The sequence below is a fragment of the Macaca nemestrina genome, chromosome 16 (genome assembly GCF_043159975.1).
Source record: "Macaca nemestrina isolate mMacNem1 chromosome 16, mMacNem.hap1, whole genome shotgun sequence".
Classification (NCBI taxonomy): domain Eukaryota; kingdom Metazoa; phylum Chordata; class Mammalia; order Primates; family Cercopithecidae; genus Macaca; species Macaca nemestrina.
In genome coordinates this window covers 32,527,111-32,554,345 of record NC_092140.1, presented here as the reverse complement: position 1 = coordinate 32,554,345, position 27,235 = coordinate 32,527,111, and the positions used below count along the sequence as shown (strand labels likewise).

The following is a 27,235-nucleotide window of genomic DNA, read 5'->3' as shown; positions in this document are numbered from 1 at the left end:
TGTTTATCCCAATGACTATGCAGACTGTTTTGAAGAGGTTACAGATATCGCAGACAGTTAATTAAATGCTCAGGAGAGGTACACATAAGAGACTACCCCAGCTGTTTCATGACCTCAATGTAAACTACTCTAGGTCCTCCTATTTAGATGTAAGGCCGGATGTCCTTGATCATCTGCAAGCGTAGTGAAAGGAGTTGTTTCACGTATCGCCATATAGGGTACAGGCCGGTGACACCATCTGTGAAAAGGAATATCTAGCTCGGTTTTCACAGAACAATCTGAAAGGAGGTAATTCATAGAGTTTTAACACTAGAATTGCTATATTATTTGGCTTTGTATCAGAGCAGGACTGAAGGCCAGCGCTAACTTTTGCCATACAAAATGTCATTTACTGTACCCCAGACTATTATTTTCATCATCAACATATATTACTAGGTTTATTTTTCCAGAAAACATATAGTTTGATTAATTCCCAATCTTATAATTAAGGAGATTTAAAATCCTAATACAACTAAACAAAAGAACGTAGAGCAAAAGAAACTCATTTATTATTGGTGGAAAACTAAAATTGTACAGCCACTTTGGTAGACAATTTGCAGTTTCTTACAAAACTAAACCTCGTCTTATGGTAAGATCTAGTAATCATACTCTTGGTATGAGTATTTACTTAAAACATATGTCCTCACAAAAACCTGCACATTAATGGTTATAGCATTTTTTTCTTAATTGCCACAATTTGGAAGCAACCAAGATGTAATCTTGTAGGTGAATGGATAAATGGACTGGTAATCCTTGCAATGGAATATTATTCAGTTATAAAAAAATGAAGTATCGAGTAACAAAAAGACATGGAGGATACTCATATAAATATTGTCAAGTATTAAATAAAAGTAGCTAATCTGAAAAGGCTACATACTAGACTGATTCTAACTATATGTCTTTCTGGAAAAGATAATAAAAACAGTAAGAGCTGTGGTTTCCAGTGGTTGGTGGGAAGGGAGGGAGGGATAAATAGGTGGTTATGATACTCTAATGGTGGTTACTTCTCATTATGGTTTTGTCAAAGCCCATAGCTTGTACAATGCAAAGAGTGAACCCTAATGGAAACTATGGAATTTCGTTAATAGTAATGTATCATATTTTCTCATCGATTGTAAGAAATGTACCATAGTATTTCAAAATATTGATAATAAGGGAAGCTGTGTGGAAGGAGTGTTAGGTGAGGGAAGCACAGAGGAGCTTACTGTAGTTTCCACTAATTTTTGTCTACAAACCTGAAACAGCTCTAAACAATAAAGTCTATCAATGTTTTAAAAAGTATATTATGTCCAGAAGTAGATCCTCATATATACAGTGATGAACGACTGATTTTGTTACTATATAATGCCAAATGAATTGGAAAACTGTATAGAAAATAATTTTCTCTTGATCTTTAATTGCAAGGATAAACATAATCAGTCCATATTAATTGTAGATCTAAATGTACACAGGTAACCAATAAAGTTGTGAGAAGAATACACAGGAGGATATTTGTATGTCCTTAGAGAAAGGCACAAATCTTTATCTAGGACACTGAGAGCACTCAAATAAAAACCTGGAAACTAGTAAATTAGACTTCATTGCATTTAAGAAATCGTGTATCCCAAAATATGAGAAAACATATTCACAATAAAGATATTTAACAAAGTATTATTATCTATAGCATATAAAAATTACTATAAATATTAGTAAATATATAAATAAAGATTTATTATAAATCAATTTCAAAAAGATTATTCTAGCAGAAATAGACAAAAGAACAAGCATTTCACAGGAGACAATGTATTACCTATTGTTGTTAAAATATTTTTAATTAAATACAAAATACTGGCAAAAACATTTAGCAATCAGAAAAGTCACAGAATATTGGTGAAAAGAGAATATCGGACAAACACCTTAAAAAAGTCTTTGCCAGTATCTGTTAAAGATGAACATCTGAATACCCTCTGATACAGAAATTCCATTTTTAGGTTTAAACCCAGCAGAGGCACATAAATATGTTCATTTAATGGCCTTTAGTTAGCTGCTGTTACCAGCTCTATTCATCACAGTCCCAAATTGAAAACTCATAAATTATCAGCATAATGGATATATAATATTTCATACATTTATGGAATGAAATGCTATGTAACATTCATTACTAATGGATCACTCTCCTATTTTAGTAGGAGAGTGCTGATATCACTCTCCTAATAGTTTTGAGGATCACAAAATATTTTATACTCTTTTTATGTAGAAAGTGTGTATATATATACACATATACACTATATATATATATTCACACATATATACACAGTCTCATATATTGAACTCCTCTATTATTAGGGAATAGACTTTTTAACTAAATTAAAAATAATATTGTTATTGACTGTATCTTAGGCTGTACTAAAATAATTCTATAAATTATAAAAATGAAAATCATATAAAAATATTGGAGCAAAATGCAATAAAATCAGAAATTAAACACAACTGGAAAAAAGCTCCCATCAACATGGCAAAAAGAAAACATGCCTTTATATATGTTTCTGCCTAGGAGAGACACAAGTATACATAATTACAAAACATTGAAAATAGCAATAAAGATAGTCCAACATACTAGAATCTGTGTATTCAATCTAGAAAAATCCACAGAAGAAAATCCATAAACTTCACTTCCCAAATAAAGAAGAAAAACAAGAGAATTAAATTTCAGTCTAGAAAATCTATGACAAGTACAGCACAGTATATTAAAATGTATTGAAGAAATAAAGAAATACGAAGGCATAAAAATGGAGTAATAATAAAAAGTAATATATATATAAATTGCTATCAAAAATAAATTTAAAAAGTTGGAAATTGACAAGGCAATACTTTGTGCTATTCTTTTAAAGTTGCTTCTCACCCCTTTCTTAATCCATATCAATCACTAGTACGTTCTCCATATCTCTGATTTTGTTATTTTGAAAATGTTATACAAATGAAGCCACACAACTTTTTAAGATTAACTTTTGTTCACCCAGCATAATGTTCTTGAGATCCATCCAAGTTGTTGCATGTATTAATCGTGTGCTACTACATATTTTTGGGTATTATTATTTTTTTTTTATTTTGGGACAGAGTCTTGCTGTGTCGCCAGGCTGGAGTGCAGTGTCACAATCTCAGCTCACTGCAACCTCTGCCTCTGCCTCCTGAGTAGCTGGGATTAAAGGTATGTGCCACCACGCCCAGCTAATTTTGTATTTTTAGTAGAGATGGAGTTTCACCATTTGGTCAGATTGGTCTTGAACTCCTAACTGCAGGTGATCTGCCCACCTGGGCCTCCCAAAGTGCTGGGATTACAGGCATGAGCCACCGCGCCTGGCCTCATGAGCAGAATTTTGTGTGGAAATAAGTTTTCATTTCTCTGAGATCAGTTTGTATTTGTTCTGTTTCTTTTTCCAACTTTTTAAAAAATTTCAGTTGGAATAACTTTTAACTAATTGTCTTCAAATTCAATGATTCTTTTCTCTGCTGTGTTCAATTTGCTGATAACCCACTGAGGACAGTTTCATTTCTTACACGTATGTATGCATGTGTGTTTATTTGTGTGTGTATACGTGCATGTGTTTTCATTAATCTCATTTTTAGAGTTTCCATTTCTGTATATTATAATATTCTATATCTGGTCATGCATATTTGATACCTTTTCCACTAGATTCTTTACAATGCAAAAGTTATTTATAAGTATTTTTTTTCCTGGTAATTCCAACATTTGGGCCCTTTATGTATCTTCTTCTTTTGATATCTATTTAATGTGGATGATTTATATTCATAGTGTATATGTGTATTTCTTTATTGGATTACAGACATGTTATGTATATAAACAATAAAAATTGAGATAAATAATCTTTGTGTCCAGTAATAGACATGCCTTTTCTTTTTTAGATAGCTAAGGGTTATGTCAAAAAGACTCAGGTGTCATATTGAAGAGGCTGCCACTGTCAAACATTTTACAATTTGAGCTCCAAAAGTGATGATATATAAGACTAACTTAGATTCATCAAATATGTTTAAAGTTATAATTTCTTAATAATAATAGTTAGCCAATTTTAGGAAAATAATAGGGAAGCAAATCATTATCCTTAAAATAAGATACAAAAGGAAAAGATTTATCCTGTCCTTCCAAAGGAGTTACATTACTATGAAACCAAATAGTAGTTGCTATGGTCTGAATACTTGTCTCCCCAAAATCTCTGTTTTGAAATCCTCACTCCCAAGTTGGATGGTTTCAGGAGGTGGGGCCTTTGGGCAATGATTAAGTAATAGGTTGGGCCCCTTGTGAATAAGATTCATGCCCTTATAAGAGGTCTGAGAGACATTCCTCATCCCTTCCACCATGTAAGGACACAGAAACAAGGCACTGTCTATAAGCCAGGAACTGGGCTCTGATTAGACACTGAGTCTGCCTTGGCCGTGGACATTCCAGCTTCCAGAACTATGAGAAATAAATTTCTAGTTTGTGATTATTTGTTATAGTGGCCCAAGTGGACTCAGGCAGTAGTTGAACCGTATTTTTACCTTTAATTTGACTATTGCCATTTGCTACTCACTAGGCAGCAATTGATTTAGTCACGGAAGGTCAACCACTGTTTATACCACAAGACATGCCTCTTGATAAGACAAGACAATACCTATAGTCTTGCCAAAGGAATTGAAAACGAATCTGATGAAAACTCTCTGTGGCCAACTGGCAATTTGCAAAAGGTGTAAATGACAGAGGAACATCCTGAAATGAGTATGCGATCAGCAAAATCCAGACTGCAAAAAAATCTAAAGGTCAAACACCACATGGTTTTCAACAGATAAGTTACAAGGAAACAAAAAGGACAGAAGGGAATCTATAGATTAAAAAAGACTGAAACGTAAAATTAAAATAAAGTTGGCAAGACTAAATTGTAATTTGTGAAGCACACCTGGAGGATAAAATGTGGATAAGATGAAAGGAAAGGACTAATATACGAGTCAGGATGCCGGCTGATCTTGAGGGAAAGGGTGGTTTTGAGACTGAATCTGAGCCCATGAGGAGTCTCTATGTTTGTGACTTTGTTATATTTCTTGGATTTTGTAGTTTTTACCTTATTAAAATTTATAATAATTTACTAAGCCATGTGAAGCTGTTTATAGTTTTCTTGCATCTGTATTCTATTTTACATTTAAAGAGTCTTTTTAGAAAGACAGAAAAGATCATTTTAGGTATTAAGCCTTAATAATTCAGAAGGGCACAATGAAACTGTACTGAGATACTAATAGAAAAGCAAACACATTTTACTTTCTTTTTTTTTTGAGACCAAGTCTCACTCTGTCACCCCGGCTGGAGTTCAGCGGCATGATCTCGGCTCACTGCAACCTCCCCGTCCCGGGTTCAAGCAATTCTACCTCAACCTCCTGAGTAGCTGGGATTACAGGCAGGTGCCACCACACCTGGTTAATTTTTGTATATTTATAGAGACGAGGTTTCACCATGCTGGCCAGGGTGGTCTCGAACTACTGACCTCAGTTGATCCTCCCCCATCAGCCTCCCAAAGTGCTGCAATTACTGGCGTGAGCCATCGCTCCTGGCCCACATTTTTCTTTATGTGAAAAGAATCAAAGAACAATAATATACTCTTTCTTGTTAATAGTTTCCAAAAAAGTCATTTATCTGATGACGGGATAGATCTCATTATCTAACTATTTTGAAAAGTACATATTTTATTTTATTCATGAGTTGTGGTCATTTTAAGAGTTTGGATTTCACCTGAACTGAATTGTGGTTTATTTTAACATTAAATGAAATAATAGATCAATTCAACAAACTACACATTTCACACTTGCTTTGAGATAAATTGACCTTCGCCGAATTAACTTCTCTTCACAAGGTAACCTACATAAAAATGCCAATTTGCATAAAGACCTTTTAAAAGACAGCAGGAGTTCAGTACAAGCTACTGAGAGTTTTCTTGTTGCCTAACAGAAATTTGCTCCATAATAATGAAAAGTGACTTTTTCATGCACCTTCCTTTATTTTTGTGCCTGAAATCACAGATTGTACACAAAGGGAATGTGCTAAGCTGAACATAGGCAAGAAGCAGCAATGGCAACAACAACAAAAGTTAGTGATGCATTACAATCTATATATCGTTACGTAGTCCCTCCCCATATATATACAGAGGGGGACTACATAACAATATATAGATTGTGTATATATATATATATAGAGAGAGAGAGAGATATTTCTATTTCTTGATTATATATTATATAATATGCTATATTATATATTACATAATATGTAACATTCTCTCTATTTCTTGATGACATATTACATACATATATAATCAGCAAACTGCTATTCCCAGAAAAATTATTTAAGCAATACCTCTTTCACTTCCTTAAGAAAAAGCAATACTGGATTAGAAATATTTTTAAAAATTTAAACATTCTATGAAAGTGACCTGTGAATGCACAGTCAGTGCTTTTGCTCTTGTTATATATGCAAGGAGGTGTGGAGAGTGGCTTTAATATATTTACGACATTGAACATAAAGGTCAATCATCTAAAAAGAAAAAGGCATCAGCAGTTAGAAACTGCATTCCAACACTACATTTGCGGCCAAAGAATTTTATAAATGAGACACAAAGAGAGCAAATAATTTTCAGATGCAATTTATTTGAAGATTAGGTATCATCTGTATAACGAAAAGAAGCAAAGATCAATATAGTCACATTTTACTCGTTTTGCTGCTAAACACGTGTCGATTTATTTTTGTAAATATTGTCTTTTTGTTGTTATTACCTCTATGATCTACAATAACAAGGTTAGTAAAAAATCTTACTGTTGATGGTGACTTTACACTATATATGTATATATATGCGTGTGTGTGTGTGTGTGTATATATATATATATATTTTTTTTTTAATTTTTTTTGAGACGGAGTCTTACTCTGTTGCCAGGCTGGAGTGCAATGGCACGATCTCGGCTCACTGCAACCTCCACCTGCTGGGTTCAAGCAATTCTCCTGCATCAGCCTCCTGAGTAGCTGGGACTACAGGCGCCTGCCACCATGCCAGGCTAATTTTTCGTATTTTTAGTAGAGAGTGAGTTTCACTATGCTGACCAGGCTGGTCTCGAACTCCTGACCTCATGATCTGCCTGCCTCGGCCTCCCAAAGTGCTGGGATTACAGGCGTAAACCACCGGGTCCGGCCCTTTACACTATTTACTTGGCATAATTTTGCATTCTAAGTATGAAGAATTCATTCTAGTTGAATTTTTCTCCCACTGGGTGTTAGGATTCTTAGTTTTCCCCTAGATGGCAGAGTAGTATTCTAAATGTAAAAGATGTCCTTTGTGATAAACATTTTAAACATTTATGTTGTATTTGCCAGTCTGGTTGAAAAATAGTTTTCCCCTTTTCTACAGTTAAAACAGGATACATTCATGTGGTATATTTTGAAATTGGCATATATAATGAGATAAGGAGCAAGTAAGTACAATATTTTTAAAATTAAGTGATCACATACAGAAAAGTGTAGTAATGTTTGATATATTTACATTCACCAAATAACCTATAAACAGTCCAACAGGCTTTAACATACCATATCTTACCCTAAGAGTATTGCTTGGCATTCTGTTTTGCAGCTTTTATTACTTGTCACAGGGTCCCTGATGAAATAACTCTAAGAAAAACCCCTTGTGGTAGTTTAGCGCAACTTTCAACAAGAGAAGTTCCCATCAAACTTTCAGGACAAATATGTCTAAGAGCAGTTCTCAGTCTAAAATGGAGTTTCAGCAACACTATTGTGAGCTCTTCCAAATGTCCAGTATTCCCTTTCTCCACATGTTCTTAAGCAATAGATTGAAGAAGCTTACAAAGTCTCTATTTCCTCTGCAAACACACAGGTGGTTGCGATTCTCAATTAAGACACTTAGAAACTGAGGAAGCCTCTCACTTTTTCCCCATTTCTAGCCTCATTGCCATAAGAATATTTGTATGGCATTTGCAGCTTCCAAGCAGCATTTTTGGTATTTCGCTGATGGCATCATATGTAAATTTGATTTTTATGTGGAACATCTATATCTTCCCTGGTTTCCTATATAGACCCCAAAATATAGAAGCACAAAGTATGACAGATAAACAAAAGATTTAGTAAATAAGACAGTGGTATTAAACTTAATAAGAAGAAATAATGTCAAAGCTGTCCTAGTATGATAAATGTGTGAGATATATAAAGAATAACATCACCAAAACTTATAACAAGGGAATTATTTTAAATATTTTCCTCCTGAGTCAAATATATCATTTCAGTTTTTCAGTACCTGGGACATGCAAATAAAACAAGGGCAATAATTATTAATTGGGAGGGAGATAAGCAAGTATTTCTCACTAGAATCAAGTTAATTATTGGAAAGCAGGCATTCCAGAGACAACTACTTAAAATGCAATGCTTTTGGCCTGGAATGTTGTACTCCCATATGTCAGAGGGAAGATATTATTCAACTCTTCTTAACTTAATTCAATGAAAATATAATTTTATGTAAATATGAACTATTCTTCATCTTTTGTGGAAGTATAAAGGTAGCATTGCAATTCTACTTTATTCTTATCTTCATTCCAATGTTCTTATTGATTAAGAAAGACTGGGACTTACTAAATGGAAAATGAAGCCATATTTTGCAAAAATACTATACAATGTGCTAATATATCTAGTCAAATTATAAAAATAAAATTATATGGTAAAGACATCATTTCAACAAATAAGATAAGAAGGCTTTTACTTTAAATATTCAGATAGCTAAGATTTAGCATTTGATTCTGATTACATTAAGAAAAATTCTTGTATTAGTCTGTTCTAATGCTACTAATAATGACATACTGGAGACTGGGTAATTATAAAGGGAAGAGGTTTAATGAACTCACAGTTCCACATGGCTGGGGAGGATATATTTATTTTGTCTCCCTTATGTATTTAATTTTCAATTATTTATCCAAACCACATGCAATATTGTACAACCTATATTTTAGGCCTCACAATCATGGCAGATGACAAAGGAGGAGCAAAGGCACATCTTACATGGCAGCAGATAAGAGAACATGGGCAGGCGAACTGCCCTTTATAAAACCATCAGATCCCAGGAGAATTATTCACTCTCATGGGAACAGAATGGGAAACACCTGCCCCCATGATTCAATTACTTCCTGCTGGGTCCCTCCCACAACACATGAGGATTATGCGAGCAACAATTAAAGATGAGATTTGGGTAGAGATGCAGCCAAACCATATCAATTCTCTGTTCTCATCTTCATTTCACATATGCGTTGGGAATAGGCCCCCAAAATCTGGCCATAAATGGGCCCAAAAACTGGCCATAAACAAAAATCTCTGCAGCACTGTGACATGTTCGTGGTGGCCATAACGCCCACACTGGAAGGTTGTGGATTTACCGGAATGAGGGCAAGGGACACCTGGCCCACCCAGGGCAGAAAACCGCTTAAAGTTGTTCTTAAACCACAAACAATAGCATGAGTGATCTGTGCATTAAGGACATGCTCCTACTGCAGATAACTAGCCAGAGCCCATCTTTATTTCAGTCCATTCCTTTATTTCACATAAGGAATACTTTTAGTTAATATATTATCTATAGAAATGATGTGTATCACTGACTTGCTGTCAATAAATATGTAAGTAAATCTCTGTTTGAGGCTCTCAGCTCTGAAGGCTGTGAGAGCCCTGATTTCCCACTCCACACCTTTATATTTCTGTGTGTGTCTTTAATTCCTCTAGCACTGCTGAGTTAAGGTCTTCCCAGCCAAGCTTGTCTCTGCACATATGTAAGCATGAAAGTGATATATTTATTTTGTTTCCATTATGTATTTAATTTTCAATTGTTTATCCAAATCACATGCAATATTTTATAACCTATATTTTAGGCTATGATTTTTAAAATGTATAAGTATGTATTAACTATATAAGAACTTTTATATATGCTGTTACTTTAATGCCCAAGAATCTTGAAATAAATATATATTTATTTTAGTTTACAAAATATGAAAATTTTAACTCAGAAAAATTAAATAACCTGATCAAGACAATAAATAAATAACTGGAATTTGCCTCCTGTAGCTTCAGCCTGATGTTTTAGTTTGTTTTCTATTATTCATTATATTTAATTAATCTAGTATTCTGATATTCAGTATATCTCCTTCAGGCTCCAATATTTGTATTCGTCAAACTTGCTGGATCTGATTAAATTAGTAGAGTTTCCAAATTAAGAATGCCAAGTAATTTTATTATGTTTGCTCTGTTTCTTAGGACTGCTTTCTCTCTAATCACTTGTCTTATTAGTTGGTCATTGACTGTGAAAAAAGAAAGCCTTCCAGTTTTATGAGATAGAACTTAAATGGTCCTTTGGAGATTGTGAACTTCACATCCTTAGAGAAAATGTCATGAAAATTGAAGTCCTCATGGTTTGTGAGTAGCATGACCTTTGCATTAGCTTTTCTAACTGTTTAAATTGTTCCTAATCTGTGTTCTAACTCTACTTATGATGACATTTATGGCTGCCCTCTGAAATCTTCACATTTCACTTAACTTTATCATATTAGAAATGCAGGTAAACTCTTATGCCTTATATACATTTACTTGCTAGATACATTCTCCAGATAGGCCTAAAAGAAAAGCCAGTACTCTTCCTGACCTGTGATTTTTGTAATGTCTACATTGCCAATGATTCTCATTCAGCTTTCAATCAATAAATTGTCTCAAAAGTTATTTTAATTATGATTCATTTAAACAAAGAAAGTTTTTACTCTTTTTAAATTGCTTAAGCATCAGCTAAATTGATTTTTATTTTTTTAAATTCAGTTTTCATACTGGTGAAGCAAAGGAACTAAATTATTTCATTCTTAAAAACTTTTCCAGCTTTAAAATTCAATGTACTCTAAGATTCAATTATTTTTACTTACTTATAATTAAGCTACACAAGCATTCAGTAAAATTCCCTTTGAGGATCTATTTATCTATCTCTCTCTCTCTCTATCTATCTATCTATATCTATGTATCTATCTATCTATGTATCATCTATCATCTTTCTTTGGTGAAAGTTTAAATGCTATTTAATTCATATACTAACACACACATTGATATTCACAGTTACATTTAATTTTATTACTTTCTTAGTGTACCAATAACTTCAATATTCTTACTGTATTTATAAAGTATGATTCATCTACACTTAGAGGCAATATAATTCTTTATTTCTAGTCTTTGTTAAAAATTGATTTTAGAACCTCAAAATATAGATTAATTGTTACCCTTGAAAATACTTTTTTTTTACTTTAATCCTTACAAGAAGATAAAACTTTCAGAAGCATGCATGGTTATTCTTTGCTTTCTTTTTATACAGAGAGCTGCAATTGATTTTCATTTTCTCTCTTATGTGAAAAGCAACATTTTGAGTTGAGTTGCTTTTACCTTGAGAATACCATCTCATGTTTTCAGATCCCTAGGCAATGGTCATGGCGTATTTCCAAAAAGTGAATCTCTAAGTTGTCAGAAAACATTTCCTGTGGCCTGGTTGCCATCCCATCTGGATGCCAAAATCTCTTCCACTGTGAATTGTGGTCTTTGATCCAGAAATTGAAAGAATAGAGTGAAGAACAATGTGGCTTCTCATCACCTGCAAATAGCATATCCATTACTCAAACATGGGTTATGAATTTGTATTTTATTATTGCTGTTATACATAAGAGATAAAAAGAAAGAGATATGTGAGAAGAGAAAAAATGAAATGAAGCACAAATATTCATTACCTAGGTGGTCACTTTTATGATGATGACAGAATTGGTAACTTAAATTTGAATCATTTGGAGCCTGTTTATATAGTGACTTTGTATGATGAAATATTACAGAATCATTTAAAAGTCATGTTTATTAATACTCATATTGACATAGAAAATTTTATATGTTGTTAAATAGAATACTAATATAAAATGCTAAGACATGCATGCAACATTGTCATAATCCACAGAGACAGACACACGCACACAAACACACACTGCGTGTATGAAAACCGTGAATATTTTTAAAATTTGACTAATGTGAAAAAAAGACGCAAGTATTGTTGCAATAGTGCGAGGTCAACACAAAACAGGAGTTACAGCAAGAAAGCATATACTCCTCTAAAAACATCTTTAGAAAACTATAACCAAACTCTGAGAAATGTCCAGCGTTAAAATACCCTATTTTTATGATTCTGAGAAATAAATATGGAAAAACTACATACAGAATATTACTGCCACTAACTGATCCGAGCTGAAAATATGTGATCCGAGCTGAAAATACACCACTTTATCTTTTCTTTCAACCAGTGCCAAATATTGTTTCTGGCAGAAAATAGTAAGTGCTGCTCTTTATTGGAAGCCTTTCACTGAAAATGCACCTCATGCCTAATTCAATTCAACTAGTCAATTTTTATTGAATAGACTCTGTGTTTAGCATTGTGGTTAGGCACATTCACAGAAGAGAAAACAGCCCTGAAGTATGTTTCGGTGCTAAAATATATAATAGAGAGATTTAGTTCTGCGGGACACAGAGAAGGTCAGGACTATCGTCACCTGTAATGGTTGGAAAATAGTTTTGAGGCCCATGGCAGTGTTTATCATATTTACCATTGCATGTCAAGTGCCTGGGACAATGCTTAGAACCTAAGGGTGCTACTCCAAAGCACCTGCTCTTAAAAATAGCACAGTAATGTCCCTAAACACATCAAGGTTAATAAGCCATAATAAAAATAATGAATACATATTATAAAGCATTCATTTCTGAGGACTTCTCATAAAATTTAAAGCATTCTAGATCTTCATAAAATCGAATTCCCCCATGAAATAGTCAATCAACCTAAATAATTTTGAATCTGAAATCTATTTAACTTATTGAGAGAAATGAGAAAAATCTAGAGCATGCTTACCGCAAACCCCTTGCCTAGGATGTATTCAGGAAGTACCTAAGAAATACTTCTTAAATGAATGTTTACTCAATACTTCTTAAATGAATACTTCTTAAGTGAAATACTTCTTTTTTTTTTTTTTTTTTTTTTGTGAGACGTAGTCTCACTCTGTCACCCACGCTGGAGTGCAGTGGCGCGATCTTGGCTCACTGCAACCTCTGCCTCCTGGGTTCAAGCGAGTCTCCTGCCTCAGAATCCTGAATAGCTGGGACTACAGGTGCCCGCCACAATGCCTGGCTAGTATTTGTATTTTTAGTAGAGACAGCATTTCACCATATTGGCCAGGCTGGTCTCAAACTCCTGACTTCATGATCCGCCCACCTTGGCCACCCAAAGTGCTGTGATTACAGGCGGAGCCACCGTTCCCAGTCTGAAATATTTCTTAAAGGAATACTTCTTAAATGAAATACTTCTTAAATGAATGTTTACTTCCTAAGCACTCCAGCCTTGGCGTTATCATTGGACACTTGAATCAAAAGCTGAAGTTTTTATGTTTACAAGTTTTCATTGGGTTGTATAAAAAGTTTACTTAAAAACTCAAATCTTGGGCCCGCCAGCCCATCCTGCACACTGCAGATTTTTGACTCACTAGCCTCCATAATTTCATGAGACAAGTCCTTATAATAAATCTTCACACACACACATACAGACACATACATACATACACATTCTATTGGTTCTGTTTCTCTAGATAAATGTGATCAGTATATCTTCCTTTTTCCGATTTCAAATTTCCATAACATATTTTAGTGAGCATTGTCAGAGTTTTCACAACGAGGTTAGATTAAAGATGAACAAGCCTGTATCTGTCCTGTCCAAGATACTAGGACTGATTTGTGGTGAAAGAAAATTATTATAAGCTCTACAGTTTTTAATGTAGAAATTACAAATTCTGGACTTTTTGATTTGATCCAGACTAAGATAATTGCAGTGAAGATAGAGACCTCATCTTCTAGTTAGAGGTTGTTAGTGAATGAATATTAGTAAGATAAAAGAAGCTGTGCAAAGATGCAGCAAGAAAAGTAATTTGTTTTTGCATCTATAAAATGAACCTGATATTGCATAATTCATAGGAATATTGAGAGCATTTAGATAAGCAATAGAGATACACATAAAAAAAAACTTCACATGAACATTCAAATGGAGGATATGATTTTTATTTTAAATTCAGATTATTTAAGACTATTCGGCCGGGCTTGGTGGCTCAAGCCTGTAATCCCAGCACTTTGGGAGGCCGAGATGGGCGGATCACGAGGTCAGGAGATCCAGACCATCCTGGCTAACACGGTGAAACCCCGTCTCTACTAAAAAATACAAAAAATAGCCGGGCGAGGTGGCGGGTGCCTGTAGTCCCAGCTACTCGGGAGGCTGAGGCCGGAGAATGGCGTGAACCCGGGAGGCGGAGCTTGCAGTGAGCTGAGATCCGGCCACTGCACTCCAGCCTGGGCTACAGAGCGAGACTCCGTCTCAAAAAAAAAAAAAAAAAAAAAAAAAGACTATTCATTTTCTATTATCTGACTTTATTTATTCTAGGATACAGACATATAGTAGTGAACAAAACAAAATCTTCACACTAATATACGTATATTTAAAACAATCTTTTTAAAAAATTACTGTTTCAGATACATTTCTAATAATTGAATTTAAACACAATGATTCACAATAAACAGTGCAGTTACTAAAATGCATTAAAGGAATGGTATTAACAATTGACTTTAAATATCTATAAATAATTAAATATTCTATTTTAGTGTAGATATATTCTGTATTCCAGTAATAGGAAAACAACATCTAGCCTCCATCTTTAAAATATGGATTGAATAAAATAGTATTTTCGGAACGCCCAGTTAAATTGGGGTTCCAATACCAGATTAGCTAACAACCCTGCCCTAATGAAAATATGGAAGTGGAACATTTGTGTTTAGTGGACTTCCTTGGGATACATTTTTAACCTGGTGGATGGGTTAATGCCTATTTGTTGGACCTGTGATCACGAGGTTCCCTCACACGGGAAACTTGTTTATACTGGGAGGTATACTGGGACTTGTCTTATGAAATTATGGAGGTTAGTCAGTATACTGGTCCGGGACTCTTACCCAGACTCATGTGCTGTTTATGCCTGCCTGACCATTACTCTGTCTCTGGCAGCCTGCCTTTGTGTTCTCCTCAGCATCCTTGGGAAGCCCATAGTTCTTCAGATAGAAGGCACACATTCAATACACCACCACAATAGAAAACAAGCTCAAAGACTTTGTGCTTACACATCCTGAGTAAAGAGAGTACGATCAGTAAGGAGGGCATTCGTTCATCTGTCTGGGTCAGGAAGAGCCTTCAGGAGCATACGGAGAGAGAGAGAGAAATAGCAGCATTGAATATATATGGGAATAGGGAGGGTGTGGGTCACTTTGTGCAAATGTCTGAATGATTCCTTTAAAGGAGCTGGCAGGAAAGCAGGAGCCCAGTGGACTAGACAGAAGAGATGCCTCTAAGTTCTTATCTCTGGCTAGCAGGCTTGGGCCATTTGAGCGTGGTGTAGAACTGGAAACTTTGTCGATGGTGACCAAGCCCTGCCTCTCATAGGAGAAAGTTAAACTTGTACTCAAAATGGATGCTGAGGCAGGAAAATTGTAAGAATTAACAACAATTGGTTACACGTCTTTATTAACTTCTATTTTCCTTCAAAAGTTAGGCCTGGGTATCTGTAGAATTAAACTTCAAGATTATGTTTATAGGGGTGTTAGTTTTGACCCATAGTTTCACTAATGGTGTGCTGGTAAATGTTCAACAACTGTTCTCCGAAGCCGATTTGAAGCTGTTTGCAGCTTTCTGTGGTATAAATATACAAACTATGAACAATTTCAAGCAACAAATGTATCATTGCTGAATGTGGTGTTGGGAAGAGAAGCATAAAATTTGCTTCTGTGAGGCTGTATGAACTGGCTTCAGGATACCACCCGCTTTTTCTATCTAGAGGCCATCTGAAATATAAACAGATATATAAGTACACAATTTATATTAAAGTAAGCTGGATTTATTATTCATATTAGGTTGCTGCAAGAATAATCGCGTTTTTTGCGATTATTTTTAATAGTATGTATTTTGTTCAATGTAAATTCCTCTCGGGAATTAATTGCCTGCTTCTTGTTTTAGTAAATTCTCAAACCCTCTATGTTCCACATGTAAAAAATTTCTTTGTTGCAAACTATAGGTTTCAACACAGATACAAGAATCTAAGGGGCATAAGTAAAAAACAATGAGTGAGAGATGGTACCAAAGACAATACATTTATCTTTGTAGAAGAGATTCTAAAAAGCAGAGCCTGAAACAACAGATGAGAAAAGATCTGAGCGTATCTTTAGAAAAAAGTGTTTAAAAATCTGTCATTTTCTTTAATGTTTTAATATAAAACCTTGCTGTGAATAAAAGCATAAATACATTCCTCCAGATTAGTAAATTTTCCTAAGAGGTATCATCAATCACATTGTGCTCTTTTCAAGAAATAATTAGATTATCTTATGTAAAGTGAGTAGAAAAGTCATTTTTTTTCTGCCTGCAGTCAGTATATGCCAATTATCACATATTATACATGATTATATTGAACTCAAGAGGTTTTAAGACAACAGAGAATAATTAAGATTTGGAATTTGGAAAGAGAAGGAAAAAATCTCAAGTTGCCAGTTGTATTGGAAGTTCACTTTATAACTCCAACTTGATTTAATTTTGAATATCCTTGTGCCTTGGAATTGAATTCAGAGGCAAGAAAGTTAGCAATTTACATAATGGAATCTCTCTGGATAAAATCCTTGAGGACATGCTATATTCTAATTGTCACTTCTCTGTTGAAATTTCTTTTTACTATGCCTCAGATGACAGTTATAAATGCAAGAACAATTAAATTGTTTTAAGGAAGAGGCACAGAAGCTGACATTTGATTTAGAATCACTGAGAATTAAGAAAACTCACCTGGTGATAATATGTCCCCTAGTAAATTGACCAGCAGTAGATCCCCAATATAATCTGGTGATTAAATTTTATTGACACCTCGGGGGATACATTTGTAGGCATCTAGACATTATCATTGTTAGCTCACAGGTGTTTACAACTATTATTTTTAATAAAAATAATATAAAGAAACATGGCATTACTCATAAAACTCCTGTGATTCTCTATTCCCATTTCTTTCCATTTTGCATTGTCATAGAATGTCTGAGAATTTTATGCTTTAAAAGGACTGAACTAGAATTATGCTATTATTAATTTTAACAATCAAGTTTAAAGTGAATATTTTGTGAAACCCAAAGCTGTTTCAAGAGTGGGTAGGAAGAAATTTTAATGTCTGAAGCCATACATAAATTAGGCCATACCCAACTCAGACTCTTGCACTCTATATAGATAGCCTTGACCTTTGAACTTCTATCTCTACAATAAGAGCTTTTCTATTTACTTTGAATTAGGTTTGGCTCAACAAAGCATTATTGGGCACAATTTTTTGTGCTAAGATGCATGGCACATAAACCAACCTATTTGACAGAGAATAACAGCACTACAGTAATACATTTTCTTACACTTAATAATATAAAACTTCTGCAGGGTAAACAGGTAATTCAGAAGGCAGGTTGATTAAATTTGTGTGTTTGTGTGTGTGCACAAGTGTATCTGTGCACACATGTTAAGATTCAATTGAAAGGGTAATGCCAGACAAGCCTTTGGATGGAGAAATAATTGTACTGACACACTTATTTGGTGAAGAGGTGTGGAGGATAGTATATACATTACTACATTAAGTACCTCATGGAATCTTTTCCCTTCTTTATAATATGGCTTATTCTTCTTCTGCAAAAAGTTTATTTAAATTTATTTATTAGGGTTTTGGAGAGGCAAAATAATTCCATCTGCACATTTTTATGAAAAGCCTCACTACCTTGGTATTTCTTTACCCTTGAAGATTGTCTTAGGACCAAATCCAAAAACATATGCATAAATAAAATCCGGTGACCCTCTGTGCCCAAAATAAAATAAGCAACAATATTTTTTTCAGATATATCTTTGTAGTCATTTTTTCAAGAAACAGGAATTTAAGGGAGCAAGATATGTATACAAATGATGGTCACACTTATTGGGGAGACATTTTATAGAAAGAGGAAACTACATTTTTCTCCATAAAATTAAACTTCAATTAAGTAGTCATACTAGAATGCTTTCATTTAGTGACAAATAGTCTTATAAAAATAATAATGAGTACATTTGTCAAGAGCTTACCATGTGCCAGGTGTTGTTCCATTGTTACATAAATTCACTTATTGAAGCTTGATGGCAACCATTTATATAGGTCTTATTATTATTCCCCATTTTTAAAGAGGAAATCAAAACATAGAAAAACATAGAAAGGTGAACTGATTTGCCCCAGGCCCTACAGGTGATACATAGCAGAGTCCAGATCTCAGACTCACAGATTAACCACTCTGCTATCGAATGTTTCAGGACCATATACCCAAATGTCCTTGCGTCTTCTGCTGCAATCCCAAGAGTGGAAAATCGACTCTAGGAACATGATTAATAGCATCTTTTTAATTACATTTAAAAAGTTAAAATGTTGGCTGACCTTTAAATTATAATAGATACAACATTTTTAGGCAAATACAATTAAAGTACATGCAACACAAAAATGTCTGTATTTTTTTTTTTAACACTTGTATAATCAGCCTTTGCCTGCCATATGGAAAGTGTGTGATTCTTTTTTGCTGAATAAATGAGATGGATGTCATGTTAATCCCACATTGATTCATTTATTTACTGGTTATTTTTTAACATGCTTGTTGTTCATTGAGTCTCAGCACAGGTTAGGTATTATACTATGCACTGAGAATGTGGAGACTAATATATGAACCAAGACTCAAGGAGCTCAAAATCAAGTGCAAGTAGACACAGATGTCACCTAAATGTGATAAATACTAAAGTTATTGAATACGTGTTTACTGACGCTTCTCAGAGAAATATGAGTCTCCTGTGTGAACATGTTGGGATGTGAGCCTAGTTTTTCAATGTTAGAAGTGTTTCAAATAAGTGAATAAAATCATATAGGAGAAGAGGTATATTCCTAGTCAATGATGACATTACGTTAAGACCAAGACTACATGATAGTGAATGAACTTTACAAAGAACTCTGAATAGTTGAGCAATCAACAGAGTCCTAAAGACTGTACCAGAAGCCATGGAAGAGTTAAAGCAATTTCTATAGTAAATAATTTAAGTGCAACATTTTGGATTGGTATTGACCATCTAGAAATTTGTGCAGTATTGCATTTCCTTTGGTTTGAAATTAAAGTATTATTTCCCAAACCAGTAAATATTAAATTATTGAAATAATTAAAGTAAAATTGAGCAACCTGACATGCTCCGGAGAAATTTGAATCAAGGAAGTAACTCCATGATATTTCAAAATATGGCATAAAGTAAAGATGATATCTTTGTGTATAAGGGAAAATAGACTAAAATTTTCTTTTTTTTTTTTTTTTTTTTTTTTTTTTTGAGACGGAGTCTCGCTGTGTCTTCCAGGCTGGAGTGCAGTGGCGTGATCTCGGCTCACTGCAAGCTCCGCCTCCCGGGTTCATGCCATTCTCCCGCCTCAGCCTCCCAAGTAGCTGAGACTACAGGTGCCCGCCACCACGCCCGGCTAGTTTTCTGTATTTTTAGTAGAGACGGGGTTTCACCATGTTAGCCAGGATAGTCTCGATCTCCTGACCTCGTGATCCACCCACCTCGGCCTCCCAAAGTGCTGGGATTACAGGCTTGAGCCACCGCGCCCGGCCAGGCTAAAATTTTCAATTTGTTCTCTGACAAGAAAATAATAATAAAACACTGGATAACAAATGAGGCCATTTTTCTTCAAGAAATAGTGTTTTTTTCCCCCTCAGATTATCTTGTGTAAAACTGACTCCTAATATGTATTAATGATGCCTCATAAATAAAATATACCAGGAGAGAAATGAAAGCAGAGCTTCTTGTAGAAGCTCATCTCATCTTCTATCCTAGCTAGTGAGCTTTTTCCCCTCCGCATTCATCTCCTGTGATTCTAAACAGAATAATAAAATGCTGTTCTCTAATTAGGGAAGGTTTTTAAAATATGTTTTGAATTACTGTGAATGTGAGGTGTTATATTTACTGTACCTGTAGTATACAAGGCTAAAATTCCCTCTAGCATTCTTGTTTATGTCTCCCCTGTTGTCTTTGGGTTTTTAGCAATTCCTTTTTTTTTTTTTTTTCAGACGGAGTTTGCTCTTGTTGCCCAGGCTGGAGTGCAGTGGCATGATCTCCACTCACCACAACCCCTCCGCCTCCCGGGTTCAAGATATTTTCCTGCCTCAGCCTCCCGTATAGCTGGGATTACAGGTGCGTGCTGCCACATCCGGCTAATTTTGTATTTTTAGTAGAGATGGGGTTTCTCCATGTTGGTCAGGCTGGTCTCGAACTCCTGACCTCAGGTGATCTGCCTGCTTTGGCCTCCCAAAGTGCTGGAATTACAGACGTGAACCGCTGCGCCCAGCCGAGACTCTTTCTTAAATAAGGTATGAGAGGCTTGCAGTTCTTTGAACTGTAATATAGTTGTTCATTACCTTCTCTTATCTGTCTTTTGATGTCAGCACTTGTCTGCAGTTATAGCCCTTACTTCTGATATTACTAATTTGTAAGCTTTTTATTTTATTTCTCATGAACGGTGCTAGATATTTCCAATTTTATTGAACTTTTCAAAAATCCAGATTTTTGTTTCACTGATTTTATGTATTACTTTTCTGTTTTTTATTTCATTTATGTCTGTTCTTTCTTTTATTGTTTCCTTCCTTCTGCTTGCTCATGGCTTATTTTGCTCTTCTTTTTCTAGGTTCGTGAGATAGGAGTTTAGATTATTTATTGGAGATATTTTCTATTTTCTAATGTAAGCATTTAATACTATTAATTTTCCTCTCAGCACTGCTTAAATTGTGTTTCATCAGTTTGGATATATTGTATTTTTAGTTTATTTTACTTAATTTGATGCATATAATTTTTTAAAAGCATATTGTTTATTTTCAAGTGTTTAGAGATTTTTCTTTCTTTTTTTTTTTTTCAATTGCTGGTTTGATTTTATGGTGGTTAGAACATGCTCTGTAGGACTGTAATTTTTAAATTTATTGAAGTGTGTTTTATGGCCAAGAATATGACCTGTTTTAGTATATGTTTCATTAGTGCTTTAAAAGATTATATATTTTGTTATTATAACATGTAGTGTTCTGAGTGTTCTGTAAATGTCAATTAGATACTGTTGACGGATGGTGTTATTGATTTCCTCTACATTCTTGCTAATTTTTATCTGGTTCTTCTATCTTGAATCCTCCATTACCACTGCCTTGTGATTTAGGAAAAAAAATTACCTAATTTCTGAAACTCACTTTTTTTCACATGTAAATGGGTCATAGAATATATAGCTTTTCAGGATACTTAAGAAAAGCAGATAAATATAATATATGTGGCATATACAGAGACTTGAAATAATTATAGACTGTATTATTTTCATCTCTAGGATTTGATAAATAAAGCAATAACTATCTTGAAATGGATTTACTCTCTGATATATTCTCCCAATCTTATTTCTGTAGATAGGCCATCACACTCAATTTCTCCCAAAAGTTAGTTAAAATACTACTAGTAATTACATATTACTGTTTGGAACAATCTTTTTGGAAGTTCTTTACATTGGCTTTGGTAATGATTTTTTGGATGTCACACAAAAAACTCAGACTGCAAAAGCAAAACTAAATTAATAGGACTACATAAAACTAAAAAGCTTCTCCACAGCAAAGGAAATCGTCCACAAAATGAAAAGCATTCTATGGATTTAGAAAAAATATTTGTAAATCATATATACAATAAGAGGCTAATACCACAAATTTATAAAGAACTCTTAAAACTCAATAGCAGGAGAACAAATAACCTAGTTAAAAAATGGGCTAAGGATATGAACTGACATTTCTGCAAAGAAGACATAAAAATGGCCAGCAGGTTTATGGAAGGCATTTAACCTCATGCATCATAAGGCACATGGAAATTAAAACCAATATAAGCTATTACCTCACACCATTAGGATGGCTATTATCAAAAAGACAAGAAAAGACAAATGTTGGCAAGGTTGTGGAGAAAAGGGAACCCTCATATGCTGTTGGTGGGAAGGTAGACTGGTACAGCCCTTATGAAAAAGTCCATGGAGATTCCTAAAGAGGTTTAAAAAAGAATTGCCATATGACGCAGCAATCCTTCTTATGCTTATATATGCAAGGGAAATGAAATCACTATGGTAAAGATATCTGTACTTTCATGTTCATTGCAGCATTAATCATGATAGCCAAGATATGGAAACAACTTAAATGATCACAAATGGACCAACGGATAAAGAAAATGTGCTATATATAATCAATAAATATTATTCAGCCTTAAAAATGAAGGAGATACTGCCATTTGCCACACTGTGGATAATCTGGAGGACATTATAGGTGAAATAAGTCAGAAACTCAAAGGTAATGCATTATCTCACATATATGTGGAATCTGGGAAACAAAGAATTTCAAATATACAGAGATAGACAATAAAACAGTGGTTATCAGTAGTGGAGGTTGGGAGGAAGGGCATGAAAATGAGGAGATGGAGGTCAAAATAGTAGATATGTAGCATAGATAAGTCTAGAGATCTAATGTGCAACATTGTAACTATGGTTAATACAACTGTATTATGTTAGAGATTATTGTTAAGTAACTAGATTTTGCTGCTCTTGTCACAAAAAAAGTAACTATAAGATGACAGCTGTGTTAATTTCTTCACAATAATAACCATTTTACTATCTCTATGTATCCCATAACATTATGCTATAAAGCCCAAATATACACAATAAAATTTATGTTTTAAAAAATATGTTAAATCAAATAAAGGCAAAAAAAGAAAAGAAGATAAGATTTAAGAAAATGAGAGATGTAAGTTTTAAACCCTGAGTGACTTTAATGTATCTGGCTTTGGGGAAAGCAAATATTTTCTTTGAGCCTTATTTTCCTCACCTTTCAAGTGCAGAAATTAATACTTTCTCTCAAGGTAGGTATAAATATCAAGAAAGAATGTGTTATGATATATATCATTTTTTTTTATCATTGGTAGTTAATTCTCTACATAGTTTTTGCAACATTTTTACTACCAGTGAATTTCTTCTGTACCACATTAATGATCTACATTTTGCTGAGAAAAGGATAGTTCTCTTTCTTGCTGCTGAAATGACTGGTCCAATTATTGCTTTACTACTTTCTAGTTGTGAATCTCGAAAATTTGAGACAGGTCTCAGTTAACTGAGAAAGTTGACTTTGCCAAGGTTGAGGACACGTGCCCATGACATAGCCTCAGGAGTTCTGACAACATGTGCCCAGGGTGGTCAGAGCACAGTTTGGTTTTATACATTCTAGGGAGACATAAGACAGGAATCAACATATGCAAGATGAACATCAGCTTGATCTAGAAAGACTGGCAACTTGAAGCAAAGGTGGGAAAACTTGAAATGGGGAGGCGACTTCCAGGTCACAGGTAGATAAGAGACAAACGGTTGCATTCTTTGGAGTTTCTGATTAGCCTCCAAAGGAGGCACTCAGATATGTATTTATGTCAGCGGGCAGAGGGGTGACTTTGAATAGAATGGGAGGCAGGTTGGCCCTAAGCAGTTCCCACCTTGACTTTTCTCTTTAGCTTCATGATTTGGGGGCCCCAAGATTTATTTTCCTTTCACATAGTTTATAATTTTGACATGTTTCTCATACTTCATTTGACCATGTTTCTTCTAACAAATATATTCTATTTTTATTTCATTATTTGGCCTATATTTCATGTCTAAATGATAATTTTTTCAAAACTGACCAAGTGGCTATAACCAATAAATTAGTGATTCTGTCCTCCTATTTTAAGCTATTCTTGAGCACATTCCCCTTCACCTTCAGGTACAGGCTGTGATACACGTGGATCAATCTTCTTAGACTCACAGTGTCTTCTGAGCAACCGGAGCAGAATTCTCATTCTCCTCATCCACGTGACCTTCTTTGGCATTCGGGCATTGGCTGTACCCTTCCGCTTACCTATGCCCATGTGCCTGCCCTTCAGGCGGGCCAAGGTGTTTTTCTGGCATCGCGCCCAGGAATGGACCGTCACAGGCTTGCAGTTGATCAGCCCATCTTTGATCAGCTTCTGGATCTGCTGACGGGAGTTGGCACTGGCTATTTCATTGGTCTCACTGGTGTCTAACCAGACCTTCTTCTTCCCACAGTGGAGGACACTAGAGGCGAGCCTCTTCTGAAGCCTGAGCATACTCACGGCTGTGGCCACATATTCTCATGGAACACATCCACAAGCTGAAGGCAGACAAGGCCCTCAAGAAGCTCCTGGCTGACCAGGCTGAGGCCCGCAGGTCTAAGACCAAGGAAGCAGGCAAACGTCATGAAGAATGCCTCCAGGCCAAGAAGGAGGAGATCATCAAGACTTTGTCCAAGGAGGAAGAGACCAATAAATAAAAGCTCCCCCTTTGTCTGTACATACTGGCCTCCGTGATTACATAGATCAGCCATTAAAATAAAACAAGCCTTAAAATAAAAGCTGAAATTGGATCCCTTCCTTACTCCTTATACAAAAATTAATTCAGGATGGATTAGAGACTTAAATCTTAGACCTAAAACCATAAAAACCCTAGTAGAAAACCTAGGCAATACCATTCAGGACATAGGCATGGGCAAGGACTTCATGTCTAAATCACCAAAAGCAATGGCAACAAAAGCCAAAACTGACAAATGGGATCTAATTAAACTAAAGAGCTTCTGCGCTGCAAAAGAAACTACCATCAGAGTGAACACGCAACCTACAGAATGGGAGAAAATTTTTGCAATCTACCCATCTGACAAAGGGCTAATATCCAGAACCTACAAAGAACTCAAACAAATTTACAAGAAAAAAACAAACAACCCCATCAAAAAGTGGGCAAAGGATATGAACAGACACTTCTCAAAAGAAGACATTTATGTAGCCAACAGACACATGAAAAAATGCTCATCATCACTGGCCATCAGAGAAATGCAAATCAAAACCACAATGAGATGCCATCTCACACCAGTTAGAATGGCAATCATTAAAAAGTCAGGAAACAGGTGCTGGAGAGGATTTGGAGAAATAGGAACACTTTTACACTGTTGGTGGGACTGTAAACTAGTTCAACCACTGTGGAAGACTGTGTGGCGATTCCTCAAGGATCTAGAACTAGAAATACTATTTGACCCAGGATCCCACTACTGGGTATATACCCAAAGGATTATAAATCACACTGCTATGAAGACACATGCACACGTATGTTTATTGCAGCACTATTCACAATAGCAAAGACTTGGAACCAACCCAAATGTCCATCAATGACAGACTGGATTAAGAAAATGTGGCACATATACACCATGGAATACTATGCAGCCATAAAAAAGGATGAGTTTGTGTCCTTTGTAGGGACATGGATGCAGCTGGAAACCATCATTCTCAGCAAACTATCGCAAGAACAGAAAACCAAACACTGCATGTTCTCACTCATAGGTGGGAATTGAACAATGAGAACACTTTGACACAGGAAGGGGAACATCACACATGGGGGCCTATTGTGGGGTAGGGGGAGGGGGGAGGGATAACATTAGAGATATACCTAATGTAAATGACGAGTTAATGGGTGCAGCACACCAACATGGCACATGTATACATATGTAACAAACCTGCACGTTGTGCACATGTACCCTAGAACATAAAGTATAAAAAATATATACTTATTGGAATATGAAGTGCACATTCAGATGTGAACAGCTTTTCCAACTTCAAGCCAAAAATCTGATTCTCTACAGGATATTTAAAATTCCAAACTAATAATCTTATCAATCACATATTAGGAACTATATAAAAAGAAAACTTAAGCAAAACTTTAGCTCTGAAATAAATTTCCCAATTCACCACTCCCGTCTGCTATGATCCTATTTTTTATCCTCTTTGTTTTGGTTGTTATTTCGGTTTTCTGGTCTGTCTTTATCCTTGATTCTTGGCTGCATTTTTCCCAGCAATGAAGCTAGCTCAGGTCAGTGTGGACTTGAGTTGCATTGTTTCCATTCTGTCTTTTCTTGTCTACAGCTAACAGCTGTAGATCTCTGTAGTCCTAGAATAGTCTGATCCTAGCAAACTACCTTATGCAAAGCATTGTTAATGGGTTACCTTACCTGCATGAACAATGACCACATAGCTCTAAAACCACCATGCCATTACTTTCTTTTTGTTCCATGCATCAAAGTTATGGTGATGCTCTGTTGTTTATCGTACTACTAAGATAGCTTTTCTTTATTTACTGTTTATAGGCTTTAACATATGCTAAATTTAGAGAATCGTTTTTCTCCAATTTACAGAAATATCTCTGATACAAATGCCTGGGTTTGAGGAAAAATTCTCCATCAATGCCCAATAATATTTCTGTAAGAAGTAAATCTGTTTTACTTGCTGGTTATTACTTCAGTATAAGTTTGATACTTTATATACAGAGAATAATGAAGCTCTATATTTTTTTGCTTAATGTTATAATTCTAAGTAGGCATTGTAGGAAATCTGAACAGTGTAATAAATTTAGTGCTCTTTATTATATTTATTTATCATGATTATCATTTATTGTTCATCAATTGCAGTGCTTTGAAAATCTCACAAGGATCTTTGAGTGATCTGAGTGATGATTAATTAACAAACATAACTTACATTGCTTTAGGGTTCATAAAACATTTCAGATACATTATTTCATTTAATTTGATCCTTTGAAAAACACTGCCAGAAAAGAAAGAGAGAGTAGAGAGAGAGTATATATTTAGAAAGTTTATTTTGCCAAGGTTAAGGACATATGCCCATGCCACAGCCTCAGGAGTCCTGACAGCATGTGTCTAGGGTGGTCAGAGTACAGTTCGGTTTTATACGCTCTAGGAAGGGTATTCTTATAAGAATATATGCTCTCTCTTCTCACACACACACACACACACAGACACACACACAATATGTACACACACACACATACACACACACATACACATATATATACACATACATATGTATATATAAATTGAAACTCACTGATAATTTTACCAAGG

The 27,235-nt window shown here is 34.9% G+C and overlaps 1 long non-coding RNA gene across 1 annotated transcript in view; it reads left to right on the top strand.

Moving 5' to 3' along the window:
• LOC105481693 (uncharacterized) overlaps positions 1 to 25,001 on the top strand; it is a 722,106-nt gene extending 697,105 nt beyond the window's left edge. Inside the window, exons 21-24 of the long non-coding RNA XR_011614711.1 lie at positions 10,346 to 10,504; positions 20,306 to 20,605; positions 22,402 to 22,588; positions 24,364 to 25,001. This is a non-coding gene — a long non-coding RNA (uncharacterized lncRNA). The remainder of the gene's footprint in view (positions 1 to 10,345; positions 10,505 to 20,305; positions 20,606 to 22,401; positions 22,589 to 24,363) is intronic.
• The last annotated feature ends 2,234 nt before the right edge of the window (positions 25,002 to 27,235 follow it).